Source organism: Arvicola amphibius, chromosome X, assembly GCF_903992535.2.
Source record: "Arvicola amphibius chromosome X, mArvAmp1.2, whole genome shotgun sequence".
NCBI lineage: Eukaryota > Metazoa > Chordata > Mammalia > Rodentia > Cricetidae > Arvicola > Arvicola amphibius.
This window is the reverse complement of record NC_052065.1, coordinates 57793588-57807725: the sequence shown is the minus strand read 5'-3', so window position 1 is coordinate 57807725 and position 14138 is coordinate 57793588.

Sequence of the window (14138 nt, the reverse complement as noted above, 5' to 3'; positions counted from 1 at the left end):
GCTCCTCCATAGCCACTCCCAAGCTCCCAGCTCCTGAGCCGCCTGCTTGCCAGTCCCTGTCCTCTCTTCCTTGCGTGCCTGCGTGTGTACCACAAAACCCACAAGCTCTCCAAACAAAGCAGGGAGCCGCCTCACCCACGTGCTGCCCCTTTGATGTCCCCTTTCTGGCAGCTGTAGAGGCAATGAGCAGCTTCCACAGGCTTGAGTCCCAGAAGGGGCGGGTTCCAGGCAAGAAGCTTGACACACAAAGGCCCAGGCTCAGAACGCCAGTGGGTTGCTGGAAACTCGGGAAACAGGAGGCCTGTGAGGGATGAGCCAGAGGCTCAGGAGGTCTTACTCAGCAGCTTCGTGCCCAGGGGGTCCCTGGAAACCTGCTGTTACCGTGATTCACAAATGAGAATCCACACACACGGTGCACAGCAGCACAGAACTGACAGAGTACCTTGGCACCCATCTGCCTCATAAATCCTCACTGTGGCAGGGTTGGTAAAAATAAAAAAAAATGGAGTCAGGAAGCCTAGACTTGAATCCTTCTTCTGCTACTATCTAGACAGGACATCAGGAAAGTTACTGATCTTAGAAGCTCAGCGTCCCCACCTCCACATGAGGACTATCTCCCCAGGTCACTGTGAGGAGTGAATGAGCCCACCCTACCTAGTCCAGCCTCCTGAGCAGCGCCGCTATGTAAGCACACACCCCCCTCAGTCCTGTGATCCTGGACGAGCAGCTCAGTTCTTCCGCCCACATCTTCTCCTCCGCAGTCCTGGGAAACAGAAGGAACTGAGGCTGCTGAAAGAAGGTGGCCCTCCCAGAGCCAGAGGAAGTGGAATTTGAACCTGGGTCTGGGTGTCCCCAAAGCCGATCCATTCTCACTGGTCAAGGGTCAGTAGCACGGGGGCATCTGCTCTTGGTCACTGTAATGTGTGCAGTGGAGCTGAGAGTGGCCATGACTCTGGGCGGGGCTGGTGTGTGCCTGGAGACAGAGTGTCAGTTCTCCCAAAGAACTGACACTCGGAAGATGTCTCTTTGGAACCAGACCCAATTCTCTTTGTCAATCTAGTGCTGTTTCCACAGTCCTTAATGTGCTGCTTTCTTGGATGAGATGAAACTAGGCAACTGTCTCTCATTCGTGCAACCTCCACAACCTGTTTGTCTTTTGCTGTGGCATAGAGAGGATGGTGTTTCTTAAAGATAACAAATGAAATTTTTAAGCTGATATCTGAATAGAGGGGCCCTGTTGCTTATGCCTCTGGAGTAGCAGTGCCCAAGGCAGCAGGTGTTCGATACTCCTACTTGTAGATGCTGGTGAGGTCTAAGCTACACCCCAAGGCTGACCTCGCTTGCCCTGTGGATGTTTTTCTTTTTCTCTGGCATTTATTTGCATCTGAGCCCTCTTCATCATTCCCAGTTTAAGTGCCAGATGGCACTGACTGATACCACTGACTGGTACCCTTATGCCTTGGGATGCTGTTCATAAAACAGGAGGCTGTGGGACCCCAAGGAAGTAGCAGAGGCAAACAGGCTTCTTGGCTATTGCTGCCATCTTCACCCCTAGTCCCATGTTCTCATGGTCTGGCTCCTCTAGTCCCTGCTCCTATCTCCAGGCACACACCAACCCTGCCCTGAGTCATGGCCACTCTCAGCTCCACTGCACACATTACAGTGACCAAGAGCAGATGCCCCTGGGCCGCTGACCCTTGAGGAGTAAACACTGGGGAGACCTGGGCCAGGCAAGCTGATCCCCAACATTCAAACTTCCAAAAAGGAAGCAGTGATCCAAAAAGGATGGAGTGTCTAGGAAACCTATACTGGTGTGGGACATTCAGGTTCAGGTATGCCAGACAACCCTCCAAGCTGTGCAAGACAGGTATTCTTATTAAAGTCTTACAGAGTCAGGCGGTGGCGGCGCATGCCTTTAATCTCAGCACTCAGGAGGCAGAAGCAGGAGGATCTCTGTGGGTTTGCGGCCAGACTGGTTTACAGGAGCTAGTTCCAGGCCAGGTTCCAAAGCTACAGAAAAACCCTATCTTGAAAAACAAACAAACAAAAACGTCTTACAAAGGAAGCAGCTAAGCGAGGTTAAGTGACTTGTCCAGGGGTCTATGGACAGGAAGACATTGGGAGGAGTAGCATTATGACAAAGGCACAGGCTGCTGTCAGTCCGTGTCACTGCCCAGCTGTGACAAGGAAGCAATGGAACCAGGCTGAGGCTCAGGACTGGCTCCAAAGTCAGCGGGCTTTCATTTAATGGGCTGGGAAAGTCAGCTGTGTAGCCGGAGTAAGGAAGGAGGTGTTTGTGACTTGCAAACACGCCTTGAAGCTGAAGTTTCAGTCCGTGAGAGCACACTGAAAAACACAATTAGCTCAGTGCCATAACATAAGCCAGTTGTCCCAGTTACTCAGGAGGCCAAGGCAGGAAGCTCGCCAGGGCGCAGAGGTTTTTAAGACTAGCACAGCCAACACAGCAGCAGCTCTAGTCTCCAAAACAAGGGGGAGAGAATTGTCTTTTGTCTTTTCAGGCTTGCTGCAAACTCCTGGCCTCTGAGATCCTCCCATGTCGCCTCCCAAGCGTATATAAGCACGGCCAGATCAAATGTCTCTCTTATTTCTGTAGTTTGACGCAGTCTAGAACTCAGGATCCTCCTGGCTCAGTCTCTCAAGTGCTGGCACTGCAGGTGCGTGCTGCTGCTCCCAGTTCAATGTTGTTTTCGTTGTTTCCTTGGTTTGCATTTTACTTTTTGAGGTGAGGTCTCGCTACATAGCCTGGGCTGACCTGGTACTTGCTATGTTGATCAGGCTGGCCTCGAACTCACAGGGACCCACCCACCTGCCTCTGCTCTGCCTCTGCTTCCTGAGTGCTGAGATTAAAGGAACATGCCACAACACCCCATGCCAGGCTCCAGTGGGTTCTTTTTTATGGAAATGTTTAGGAAACACATTCCACCTTGTTAGCCTACTCTTCCTAAGGACCTGCTCATTACTATGCCACCCCCACCACCAGCACCTTGCCCTGGCAGTCTGCTGCATCATGAGGCCTTGGCGTGTCTGCCTTCCTTACACCCTTGTACCTGGCCTGGATTGTTTTTGGTTTTACTACCTCACTGCCTACTCCCTGCTGTCAGGCCGTCAGCTCTCACGTCTTGACACTTTTAGTGTGCCTGCTTCCAGCAACCCCTCTGCCCCCCGCCCTGCCCCCCAACACACACACCCCTGATTTACTGCTTGTAATTTGCTGTGGGCTTGGGAGCCAAATAACCAGACTCATTAGAGTAAACAGGACAGGGAGGATAGGAAGGGTCCTCCTCAGGTAATCTTTGTGCAGTTTAGAAAAGTGATCAGCCCCCCAAAAATCTGTGGCCCTCACATTCACACCACCATGTGGCTCCTCCTCCCTGCAGCAGGGGTGACAACAAGATTGGGGTGGGGGGTGATTCCAAGCCTGAGTCCTAGAAAGGCTAGCCAAACCAAGGAAGAGTGGCCTCCATCCAGGTGAATCTGAATTCTCTTTCCCTCCCACAGTGTCCCCCATATCCACCCAGCTGTGGCAGGAACCCTCTGAGCAGAGCTGAAAGGGGCTAGCCACCTCAGCAGTCCAAGGGCCTCTCCCCAGGCCTGGGGGAGGGAGGCGGCTAGGAGAGGAAACACTGACGCAGATTTAGGACTTGGGTGGAGTTTGAAGCCCCCCAAAGCCATTTTTCAAAGTGAAAACTGAACCAAGCTGGTCTGGAATTGTGGCTGGAGGATGAATGTAGACCCCATGGTGTCATTTTATGGTCAATTTTCAGAGGGTAACTGCACTTTAAGCACTAACGTTGAGTAGCAGGAAAAACTTCTTAACCGTAAGATCTATTAAGAGTGCAGAGCTGGCTCCCAGGAGTGAGGTGGGAGTGTGGAGGCGTGAATCATTACAAACAGGTCTAGCCCAGGCTCTGGGGAGTAGCCCAGCTCAAGCTAGGCTGCAGCAAGGAAGGCCATCACTGGAAGGTCAAGGAGCTTCTCTATGAACTCAGGCCCCCATGGTGGTGGCCAGATGACCTGCAGTCCTACCCTGCTCTGGTGCAAGGCTTGCCCTTGGTCACTGTGAGTTGAAACAGGAAAAGGCAAAACCTGGCACTGGGGCGGGGGGACTGTTAGGGTGATGATGGCAAGGTGGGAGGGCCAGCTGGACACTGAACAGAACAGGACCCATGACTCTGTTTCCCCAGTTGCCTCGTCAGGGTCAGTTTTCAGGAACAGCAGCCCCCGGTAAAATCAGGAAAAGGCCAGAGATATCTAGGTTATTCAGGGCTAAATGCCTGCAAGATGTGGGGAAGGTTGATGAAGAGCATAAGAGAAAGCTAGTGGAGGCAGGCGGCAGATAGTCAGGTAGGTGACCAAGTGACCTCAAAAGTTCTTCCAGCTGGGAAAAACTCTGGCTCCGGTGGACATGGGGTGAAGGGTCAAACCAGCTGCCATGCAGGACCTCCTCCAAGTCCAAAGTGTTCCTAGTCTCTCTCAGAACTTTGGCCTTGCCACTGGGATGCTGACCAAGACCCATCTGAGATTTAGGATCACAGCTGCAAGCAAGGGTTCCAGAGCATACCCAGCTGGGGAAGGAAGAAAAAGTAGATAGAGGGTTGGGCCTGGCAGTAAAGAGATCTCAGTTGAGACACAAGCTGCTGTGTAATCTCAAGCAAGTCTCTTCCTCTCTCTGGCTTTGGTGGGTGGTCCAGGGCTGGCTTCTTCCTCCTTGAAGGCCATGTAGTCACAGTAGGTATCACAATATGAGGAGTACAATTCGATCGGCCCTTTCACGGGTGCTGCCTAAGACATCAGAAAACACAGATTCTTACATTACAATTCATAACAGTAGCAAAATTACAGTTATGAATTATCAGCAAAAATGATTGTATGGTTGAGAGGGGGGTCACACAACATGAGAAACTACTAAAGGGTCACAGCATTGGGAAGGTTGAGAAGCACTGCACTAAGCCGTCATCTATAAAGCGTTGCCAGATAAAATGTTACAGAATTCCTCTGACTACTGTGTTCTAGGGCAGGATTTCCTGGAGACCAAAATAGCAACAAGAGAGCTGGGGAAGGTATAGCTTAATTGATAAGAGTACTTACCTACTACGCAGGAAGACTTCAGTTCAATCCCCAACACAGCATAAACCAGGCATGCTGGCATATGCCTGTGACGCCTCTAATCCCAGCACCTAGGAAGCAGAGGCAGAAGGAGAAGACAATCAAAATCAGGGTGCCTAGGAATAAGGCTCAGTGGGTAAGGTGCTTGCTGTCCAAGCATGAGGACATGAGTTCGGATCCCCAGCACCCACCTAAAAGCTGGAGATTGAAAAACAGCAGCAGGAGGTCTGGGCACGGTTGAGATGCACCTGTAACTCAGTGCGGGGGTGGGGGGAGCAGATCTCTGGAGTTCACTAGGCCACCAAGCTAGCCAATTGGTAAGTTCTAGGTTCAGTGAAAGACCCTGTCATAAAAAGTAAGGTGGGTAAAGGGGCTTGCCATACCAGTCTGGTGGCCTGAGTTCAATCTCCAGAATCTACATAAAAGTGGAAGGAAACAAAGTGACACCACAAAGATGTCCTCGGATCTCCACACCGTGCACACAGACGATAATAATTTAAAAGGAAGGCAAAAATTAAAATAAGGCAGAGGGCAAAATGCCTGACATAACTAACTAGAAACTCTGTCTTGAAAAATATATATGTATGTATGTATGTATGTATGTATAAAAAGAAACAAAAATAAAACCACTCAAACCACTCACTGGATGCCGGTGAATGTTCTAGTTGCTTATCTTTATTAATTCACCTATATAGCAGAGGCATTCTCCTAATGGCTCTGCTATGTGAGTACTCTTACCTCTATTTTGAAGATAAGATACGGAAACCTGACAGCAGACCAAATTGCCTTGGAAACCAGAGCCATTTAATTCTTCCTGCTCCCTGGTTATCCTGTGGCTGGGGTGCTCTGCCCCATTCCCTCCCAGGGCTGGGATTCAATTTCATGGTCTCCCCAGTACAGAGGCACGCTCTCTCCTGCTGAGCCAGGTGCATCCTTGTGTTTCTTCCACCTCTATATTGTACTCCTCCTCTCCTCCTCTGGGGAGCCAGCAGGGGGCTCAGGTTTCTCCTCTTCTGGGCTGGAGCTCACCAATAGACCTTGCTGACCTGGTGTTGCTCTCTGAGTCGGACAAGAGGAACTCAGAGCTAACTCCATCTGGTCTATGAAAATCCTTGCTGGACAGAAGGCATCCCAGGCTGTGAGCAGCTCTGAATGCAGAAACCTCCAAAGCACACACAAGTGCCTCAGTGAGCAAGCGTGGTTCAGGAGCGTTGATGAGGGCACCCTGGAGGAGGCTCCAGCTCTGGGTTAGGTGGGATGGCCTCAGATCTGTGCAAACTGCCTCTCAGAATCACAGTGGAATGCTTACTGACCTGTTTCTTAGTCGAGCTCTGTATTTTGGTTATGATAAAACCTGTGCTTCCAACCTTAGATAGGGAGGTGGGGGTAGAGAACGGGTAAGCGCATGCTCAAAACTGCACAGAAAGATGACCATGAAGACCAGTTGAAACCTAAGGCTTCTGACTCTTCCAGGAAAATGACTTTCCCAGCTCCACTCTGAGCTGAGACAGGTCACTGTGCACAAACCCCACCCACATGCACACCCCACCCCTCCACCAGTAAGCACACAAGCAAGTACTGCCAAGGAAAGCAGCCCTTGGGAGTTGAGTGGGAGGCACCCAGAGGCCCAGATAGATGAAAAACTGAGACCAGGGACGTTAAGGGCTGAGCTGCACACCTGGAATGGGAGGGGGCACTGCCTGTCCTGCAGTAAGCACCAGCAGGTGGCCTGATGTGTTCCAGTAAAAGACAGAGAACCCGAGGTTCACCGCTCACTCTTTACTGATGCCTACAGGCCTTGGAGGTCCCTGGCAGGCACTACTACATCTCAGAGGTTCTCTCTTGTATCTGCCTACTCCAGGGGTCCAAAGTCCTATGTGGGAATTCCCTCACCACCACCCGCACCAGTAATTTTCCAGCCCTGCCTGCACCACAAGGGGGCACTGGCACTCCACAGCTCGAGTGTGCTGATCTGCAAGCTTTCTCCTTGCTTGGATGGGGGGCAGCGGGAGTTTATGTTCGGCTCCCCCATTCCTGGCACCCTCCCCATTTCCTCTTGGAAGCCTCCCTAATCCTCTTACTCTGAGGGTCACATCCCTGGACCCGGGGACGAGGTGTTTCATTTTCAGTTTGCCCCTACCGCCTCTGGGGAGCTCACTGAAATGTAGGGAGGGGACCCCTGGGCTGGGGTCCTTTCTCTGCCCCTCTGGCGACCCCCTTTTCCTGCTCTGTTCTGCAGCTTGTCCCTTTTAGCGGTGTCTCATCTACCCACACACCCTCCATTCCCTGCAGGGACTATTTCTTTGCCTGAGTCCTTGCTCAGTGGCCTGTTCTCTGTTTCTTTTTATTTTTCCCTTAAGAACTTTCAGCTTTCATTCCCCGTGCCTGCACTCCTTTCGCATCCTCCCTGGATCTTCCTTTTCCACCTTTCCTCTCCTGTATCTTCTACCCTTGTTCTTCCAAAGAGCTGGGACTGCAGGAGTCAGAAACCAAAGTGGAAGGTTCTGGGTCCTGTTCAGCCTTCCTGGAGGCTGCAAGTAGCTCCTGGCTTTGGGTCTAGGGTGCTACAGCCCCAGGCCCGAGTACGTAGACAGTGGGAGGCAGGCTAGCAGCATCTAGCTGCTGGAATCTGGGTGTAGATCAGGCTGGATCAGAAACTCTTAGAAAATTTACGTAGACAGTGGGAGGCAGGCTAGCAGCATCTAGCTGCTGGAATCTGGGTGTAGATCAGGCTGGATCAGAAACTCTTAGAAAATTTAGTTTCTCCTGGGAGGATTCAAACCCAGAGCCTGGGGCCTATTCTATTGCTTGTCCTGACCTTGTGACTTTTCCTGTATCATCTCTGAAGGGTCTAGTCAGCCTTTAAGAAGTAGGTAAAACTCTGAGGTCTCTCCCATCCCGTAATCTGGTATGTCATTTTTCTGGGGTCAGAGACCTAAGTAGTGCTCTGCCCAGATTTGCCCCTTGCCTTCCCCCCATCCCCCTTGAAAATGCTAAGTACTGTTGACATTGAGGCCCTGCTGTGTCAGGCTTGGGTTCTCCTGCTCTGGGCCCCCACTGCTTACCACAGATTCCTCAGCACACTGACAATGCGCTGGGGAATCTTCTGGTATAATTGCTTACTAACTCCAGGGAGCCACAAACTGGTAGGGTCTGTCATTGCACAGTGTCAATGTCAAAGTCTGGGCTGAAAGAGATGAAATACAAATGGATGGGACACCCAGGGCCCCTAGGCCACCCTCCTGAGGTACAAATGCAAGGCCTGACATTTCTTAGCTTCCAAAAGAAACAAAGCCCTTAGTGGTTCAAACACAGAGGCCAAAGTCCAGACAGAGCCAAGGACTTACCCGGCTACACACACACAAACACACAGCAAGGTGAGCAAGCCTATATGCAGACACACACACCTAAGTGGGAAAGGCGTTGGCAAACTTTGAGCACGCTAAAGCTGGAAGCATACAAGTGAAGGTCTATACCACCCATGGGTAAGTGGCGGGGGGGGGGAGCATGCGGTGGAGCCTGGTGAAGGGAAGGGAGGGCTGTACATGAAGCAAATCTCTGTGGCATTTCAATCCTTAGGGACAGCTGCCCACTACCCACATTTTGTGATTGGTACAGACCCATTCTAGGAGGGAGGCATGACTGGGACAGTCCAAATTCCTCACCACAGCTGAAGGAGAGACCCCCTACCTGACAATGTGATTTATCACATTCTCCCTTCTCCCCTCAGCCCCCAACCCTTCCTGCAGACCAGGAGAGGGAGAGGGCTCAGCCTGAGTGGCAATTCACCTGTTTTTGATTTGAGATTCAGGTGGACTTTTCTTTCTTTTCATCAAAGAAGTAGTGAGGGGAAGGCAGGGCCCCATCCATCACCCCAGCCTCTCAGCAGCCTTGGGGAGGGGGAGTAGACCGGGGAGGAAGGAGAGGCTCAGAGACCCTGCAGCAACCTCCTCTGCTCCCACAGCGAATCTCCCAGACAGTCAGGCAGGGTGGTACTGGCCCAGACACTGGGGGCTCCACCGCAGAGCTCAAAGAAACGCCTGGGGCTTCCTCCGCCAGTGTGTGAATCTCTTTGCTTGCTCTAAACCCGAATGCTTGGCACATGGGTTGAGCACAACAAAGTTTAGCAGCCTGGGACCAAGGGAGAGAGAGCTGGATTCTCCTCTCCTGCTCTGGGCCCCACTGCTTACCAGGGACTCTGATTTGCAGAAATCTCAGCTCTGCCCCACTCTCTAGATGAGACTGAGACACAGGCTGCTAAGTGGTTGGTCCAAGGTCAAATCACAAAGGAGAAAGGAATGAGGCACAGATTCGAGCTTAAAAATTAATTTCGGCTCCAGAATATTAGCCCAGCTAGAAAAGAAATGTACCATGGCATCCAGCCACGGCTCTGCACCAAACATGGGTGCCTGTGTGCCTCGGCTCAAGGCCACTTCTAATACTATGGATCTTTGTGCAGTTAGAAAAAGGCACCCCATCCTCTGGGATAACCTAGCCCAAGAGCAAAGAACCAGGTCACCTGCACCAGGCACCTGGAGCACATGCAATACCGGGGCCACTGGGCAATCTTTTCTTTGGCTGATGTGGGAGGGAAAAGGAGGGACCTGCTAGGCCTCAATGGCTGGGCCGCCTCCTCCTCTTCTGCCCTGCCCTGAACATTATCATGATCACCGTCATCACCACCATCATCCCAGGCATCCTTATGATACTGCAATTACTAACAACAGGGGCTCCATTGTAACTCAATCTGTTTGGAAGCCTCCCCCCAACACCCCAAAGCAACCCATTTTCTCCCTGATGGACTGTTTCCTCTGCATTACAGCCCTCTCAGTTTGCAGCTTGAAGAAACCATACCCTGAGAAAATGTGTTTATGGCTGGGCCAGCTGGACCAAGGCACCCCTGGGTGGACCAGAGAGACCAGAAGGAGCTTTGGGAACATGACAGCTACATGGGCTTGAGTATGGCCTCTCAGTTGCTGTGTGGTCTTGGTCTTGGACCTGTGGCTCACGCATGTCTCCCATCCTCCATCTGAAGGGGCACAGTGTCCAAATCATGCTGGAGTCTCTGAAGTTCATAAGGTCTCCTCTCTATGCACCAAGAGGTAAGAACAAAGTACACCTTGGGTCCCTTTCTGAGCCTTCCAGGCATAGAGGACCCCCAGAGGCAAGCTAGGCTGGTAGAAAACAAGTCCCAGGTTAGTTCACATTCCTAGCCTCAGTTTCTTCATCTGAACAATGGGAATTATAATACATACCTTGGCAGCAAAGAGGGACGTGAATCTCAGTAATGTACACAACTGTGCGGTATACCATCAAGTCACGTGACAGGGATGTGTTCATTCACTGAATAGTCATTGAACATTTACCAGCCGGGACAAGAAAGCAAGACAAGAGTACAGGCTCTGGAGCCAAATTAGCGGGGCTCAAAGCCTAGGTCTGCCTTTCACTTATTTTGTGTGTGCACTGGCCAAGGAGGGACTCGAGCTTTCCGTGTTGCAGTGACCCCAGGTCTCGAATATGACTCCTACCTCCTCAGCTGGTGAAGATCTATGTAATGAATGTGACGCTCTGCTCCACATAGTAAGATCATCAAATATCAAGATTCTCCTCTAACTTGGAGAGGAGCATGAGAGATAAAACCCCCATGTGCATAGAACATCCTACAAGCAAATGTGGCTTCCCTTTCCTCTTCTCTAGCTCTCCCTTGGGACAAGGGACAAGCTCAAGGCTAAAATTGGCCTTTGCTTCAGAGCCCTCTTCCAGCCCGTCTCTAGGTTTTGGAAACATATGAATAGAGTTGCTCATTGAGTACCTTGGCTGTGTCTGTGCTGAATGTAGAGGCTGTGGAGAAGAGTGTGACTCAGCCTTCATTCATTAAAAGCGCTCCGTGAGGACTAGTGAGGGTGGGGTGGGGCTCAGTGGTAGAACATTTGCCTAGCATGCATAAGGCTCTGGGTCGACGCTCAGGGCTGGAGGAAGCAAAGAAACAAACAAAATGGACAGAAATCGATGGTGACAGTGAGGCCATCCTAGGTTCACGTCTGCTGTGACTTTACATCCATGGCTATAAACGGGGAAGAGTGGTGCTGTTTTCAGGGCTGGAGGGCCTTACCTACATCTCACAGATGAGGAAGCTATCGAAGGGACATGATCAGAGCCACCCACCTGGCAAGTAGTCAAATTGAGGCAGGTTCCCAAGTGCCTTGGGTAGTTTATGAGCCCATTCTCTGAATCCAGCTGTGTGCACACATGTGTGGGGAAGGTGATGGAAACAGAGGAGGTGGCTGTCCAATAAGCTGAGTGCATCCCCCCACCCACAGCAGGAGAGATCTAGGTAGAAGGATATAGCAAGGCCTACTCTGTCTTTCCACACCCAAGAATATCCCATGAGGAAGACTCTCTCCTTGTCCTCATACACCAGAGGACACATGTGCGCATGTGCGCATGTACACATACTGCCTCCATCCTCCTCTGCTTCTAAAAGTATCAAACCAACAGGGCTGCAAGGGAAATGAATGCTTGGCAGCCGAGCAAGTGGCCTAGGAGTGGTGTCAGGCTCCGTAAATATTTACCCGCTGGATTAGAGCAGAAGTTGGAAACATTAGGCAGCTGAAAATTACTGTTTTAATAGCATGGCTGATAAATCCAAACTTGGGGGCTTTGTTTGGAAGTCTCAGCTTCTGGGAATTTCAGCATGTAAACTCTGGGCCTGGGGGTGGCCAGAAAGGGAATGGATTGGATCCTGTGGGCTGATGGGTGGGTAGTCCTGGCCAAGAGGGCAACCAGACCCAGGCATGGTCCAGTATCACTTTATCTCCTTGCTCACAGATCAGCTCATGAGACTGTGGAAGGGATGAGGGACAAGCAAACATTTATTGAACACCAAAAAACATGCCATTTGTCTTAAGAACGGTTTTAGCTCTTAGTCTCTTTCATCTCCCTAAAGCAGAGGGACCGCAAGGCTTGGAGAAGATAGGTAACTGGTTCAAGGGTAGCAACTGAAAAGAACTGGAAAAGAATTTTACCACCCCACCCCCACCCTGTCTCTGCTTCCTCAGTCCTGTTCTCCCAGACACACTAGCCTACCCCTTCTGTGTGGGCTGCAAAGCAGAAGGCCACTGTGTTTCTGAGAGAGCTCAACCAAGGTGCCAGAAAACACAGGGGAGAATTTCAGCTAGCTCCTCCGGCTAGCAACTCCTGCTGCCGGCCAGGGGTCTAGAAAAGATCTAAGTTATTTTTCTGAGGAAGTCAAGCTATTGTAGAAATGGGCTCATTATCCTGAGAGAGTCAGCCGAAGTGCTGTGGCTGCACTAAGGAAGTGAGGGACTCTTTATGTAGTGCCAGAGAGAAAAAGAAGTGTCCTGGACAGGAGCTGGGAAGCTCCCTGCAAGTGACAGGTCGGGAGGTGGCCTGATGCCAGTGGGTGAAAGTCAGAAGGGTGACAGTCTGGCAGCAGAAACAGCATGAATGGGCACATGGGAAAGGAAGACTGAGCTGGGTGGAGCCATGGAGTGTGTAGTGAAAGGGAGGGGGAGCCCGATAGTGAGAGGTTTCTTAACCTTCCAGTGCTGAGGGTTCCAAGGGTCCCAGGGCTCAGGTCACAATTGGACAATCCTTTTTGGCAGTCTGCCCTCTGGAAAAGGCAAAGAGAACCATTCCCCCTGCTTATTCACCCCAGCCTAGCATGAGTGACTGTGGGCAACAGTTTCACTTCCTTCCACATTGCATGCCTTCCAGCTGCTTCCAGCTGAGGCCGAGATCCCAACTCGCCATGGCTAGAGCTGAGACCCTGGTTGGTGGCAGGGCAGTGGAGCTGCTTCAGGATTAGAGGGCACTCCTAAGACTGAAGGGGTCGTGGTGGACAGCTGGGGCCACTGACGGGCAGCAGGAGAGAAGAAAGCACCCCTCGGACAGCCAACAGGCCTCCCTCATGGGGCTGTGGGCAAGTCTCTTCACTCCCTGATACCTCAGCTTCTAAACCTGCCACACCTACCTACGAGGCCTTCAGTCAGCCTTCGGAGCTCATGCTGAACCTTCACACACCGCTTCAAATGCATAAGCAAAGGGCACTGACATCCTCTGGGGTAAATTAGTACTCAATGAGGTGGGACTGGGTTTCATAAAGCCAAGTTCATCCTGGAATATCTTCTTTGGAATAGCAGAGGCCCCTCTGCCCTGGCCAGACAAGAGAGCCTGTGGGAAGATTTTCCTATTATTTTCTAAACTGTGGGCTGAGTGCAAGGAACTGAGTTTTCAATTTGGGACGTGGGAAGGCTGAGGACTTACAACTTTCGCCTCAGGAGCTCAAGGGCATTCTCACCCAGCTCCCTACCCGTGCCCTCCTCCTGCACTTCCCTGCTTCCCCCTTCAGCTTTCCTCTTCCAAAGGGCAATAAATAGGTCTGCACTGCATTCTGTGGGTGGGAGAGATGAAGGAGGGAACGTCAGCAAAGAAGAGGTGACAGGCAGGGCTGTGTGCAGAGAACAGCCAGAAAGGGGGGGGGGGCAACCAGTCCTGGGAAAGGTGTGAGTGAAGTGGAAGAAGCTGTTCCTTTGGGGCTGCGTCCTCCTCAATCCCCAGCAAGGAGGGAGGGGGCAAGAAGGCAGGCCCAGAGGGGCTTGAGGCCATCCCCAAATTTGGTAATTAGGCCTCTCCGTGTGGTTTTCCTGCTCCAGAAAACGCTAATTTATTGCAATTTGAAAAATGATCGAGACGTGGCTGGGGACCCAGCAGCTGGTGCAAGGGAGAGAGAAATCTTTTTGTTCTGTGGGGAATTGGGCTGCAGCCCCCGCCCCCACCCTGCTCCCTGGCAGGGCCATCCTTCTCCCAGTGTCGGATGTCGACAGGCTCCTCCCAGGAGCCGCAGGCCTTCCTCAGGCGCCCAACCGGGCGGCATTTATCAAAAGACTCTCAGCTTCTGAGAGAGCGAGAGGGAGAGGTGTGTGGGGAGAGAGGGCTGAGAGCCAGCCAGGGCGCGGAGCGGCAGGCTCCCGGCCCGGCCTACCTCCATC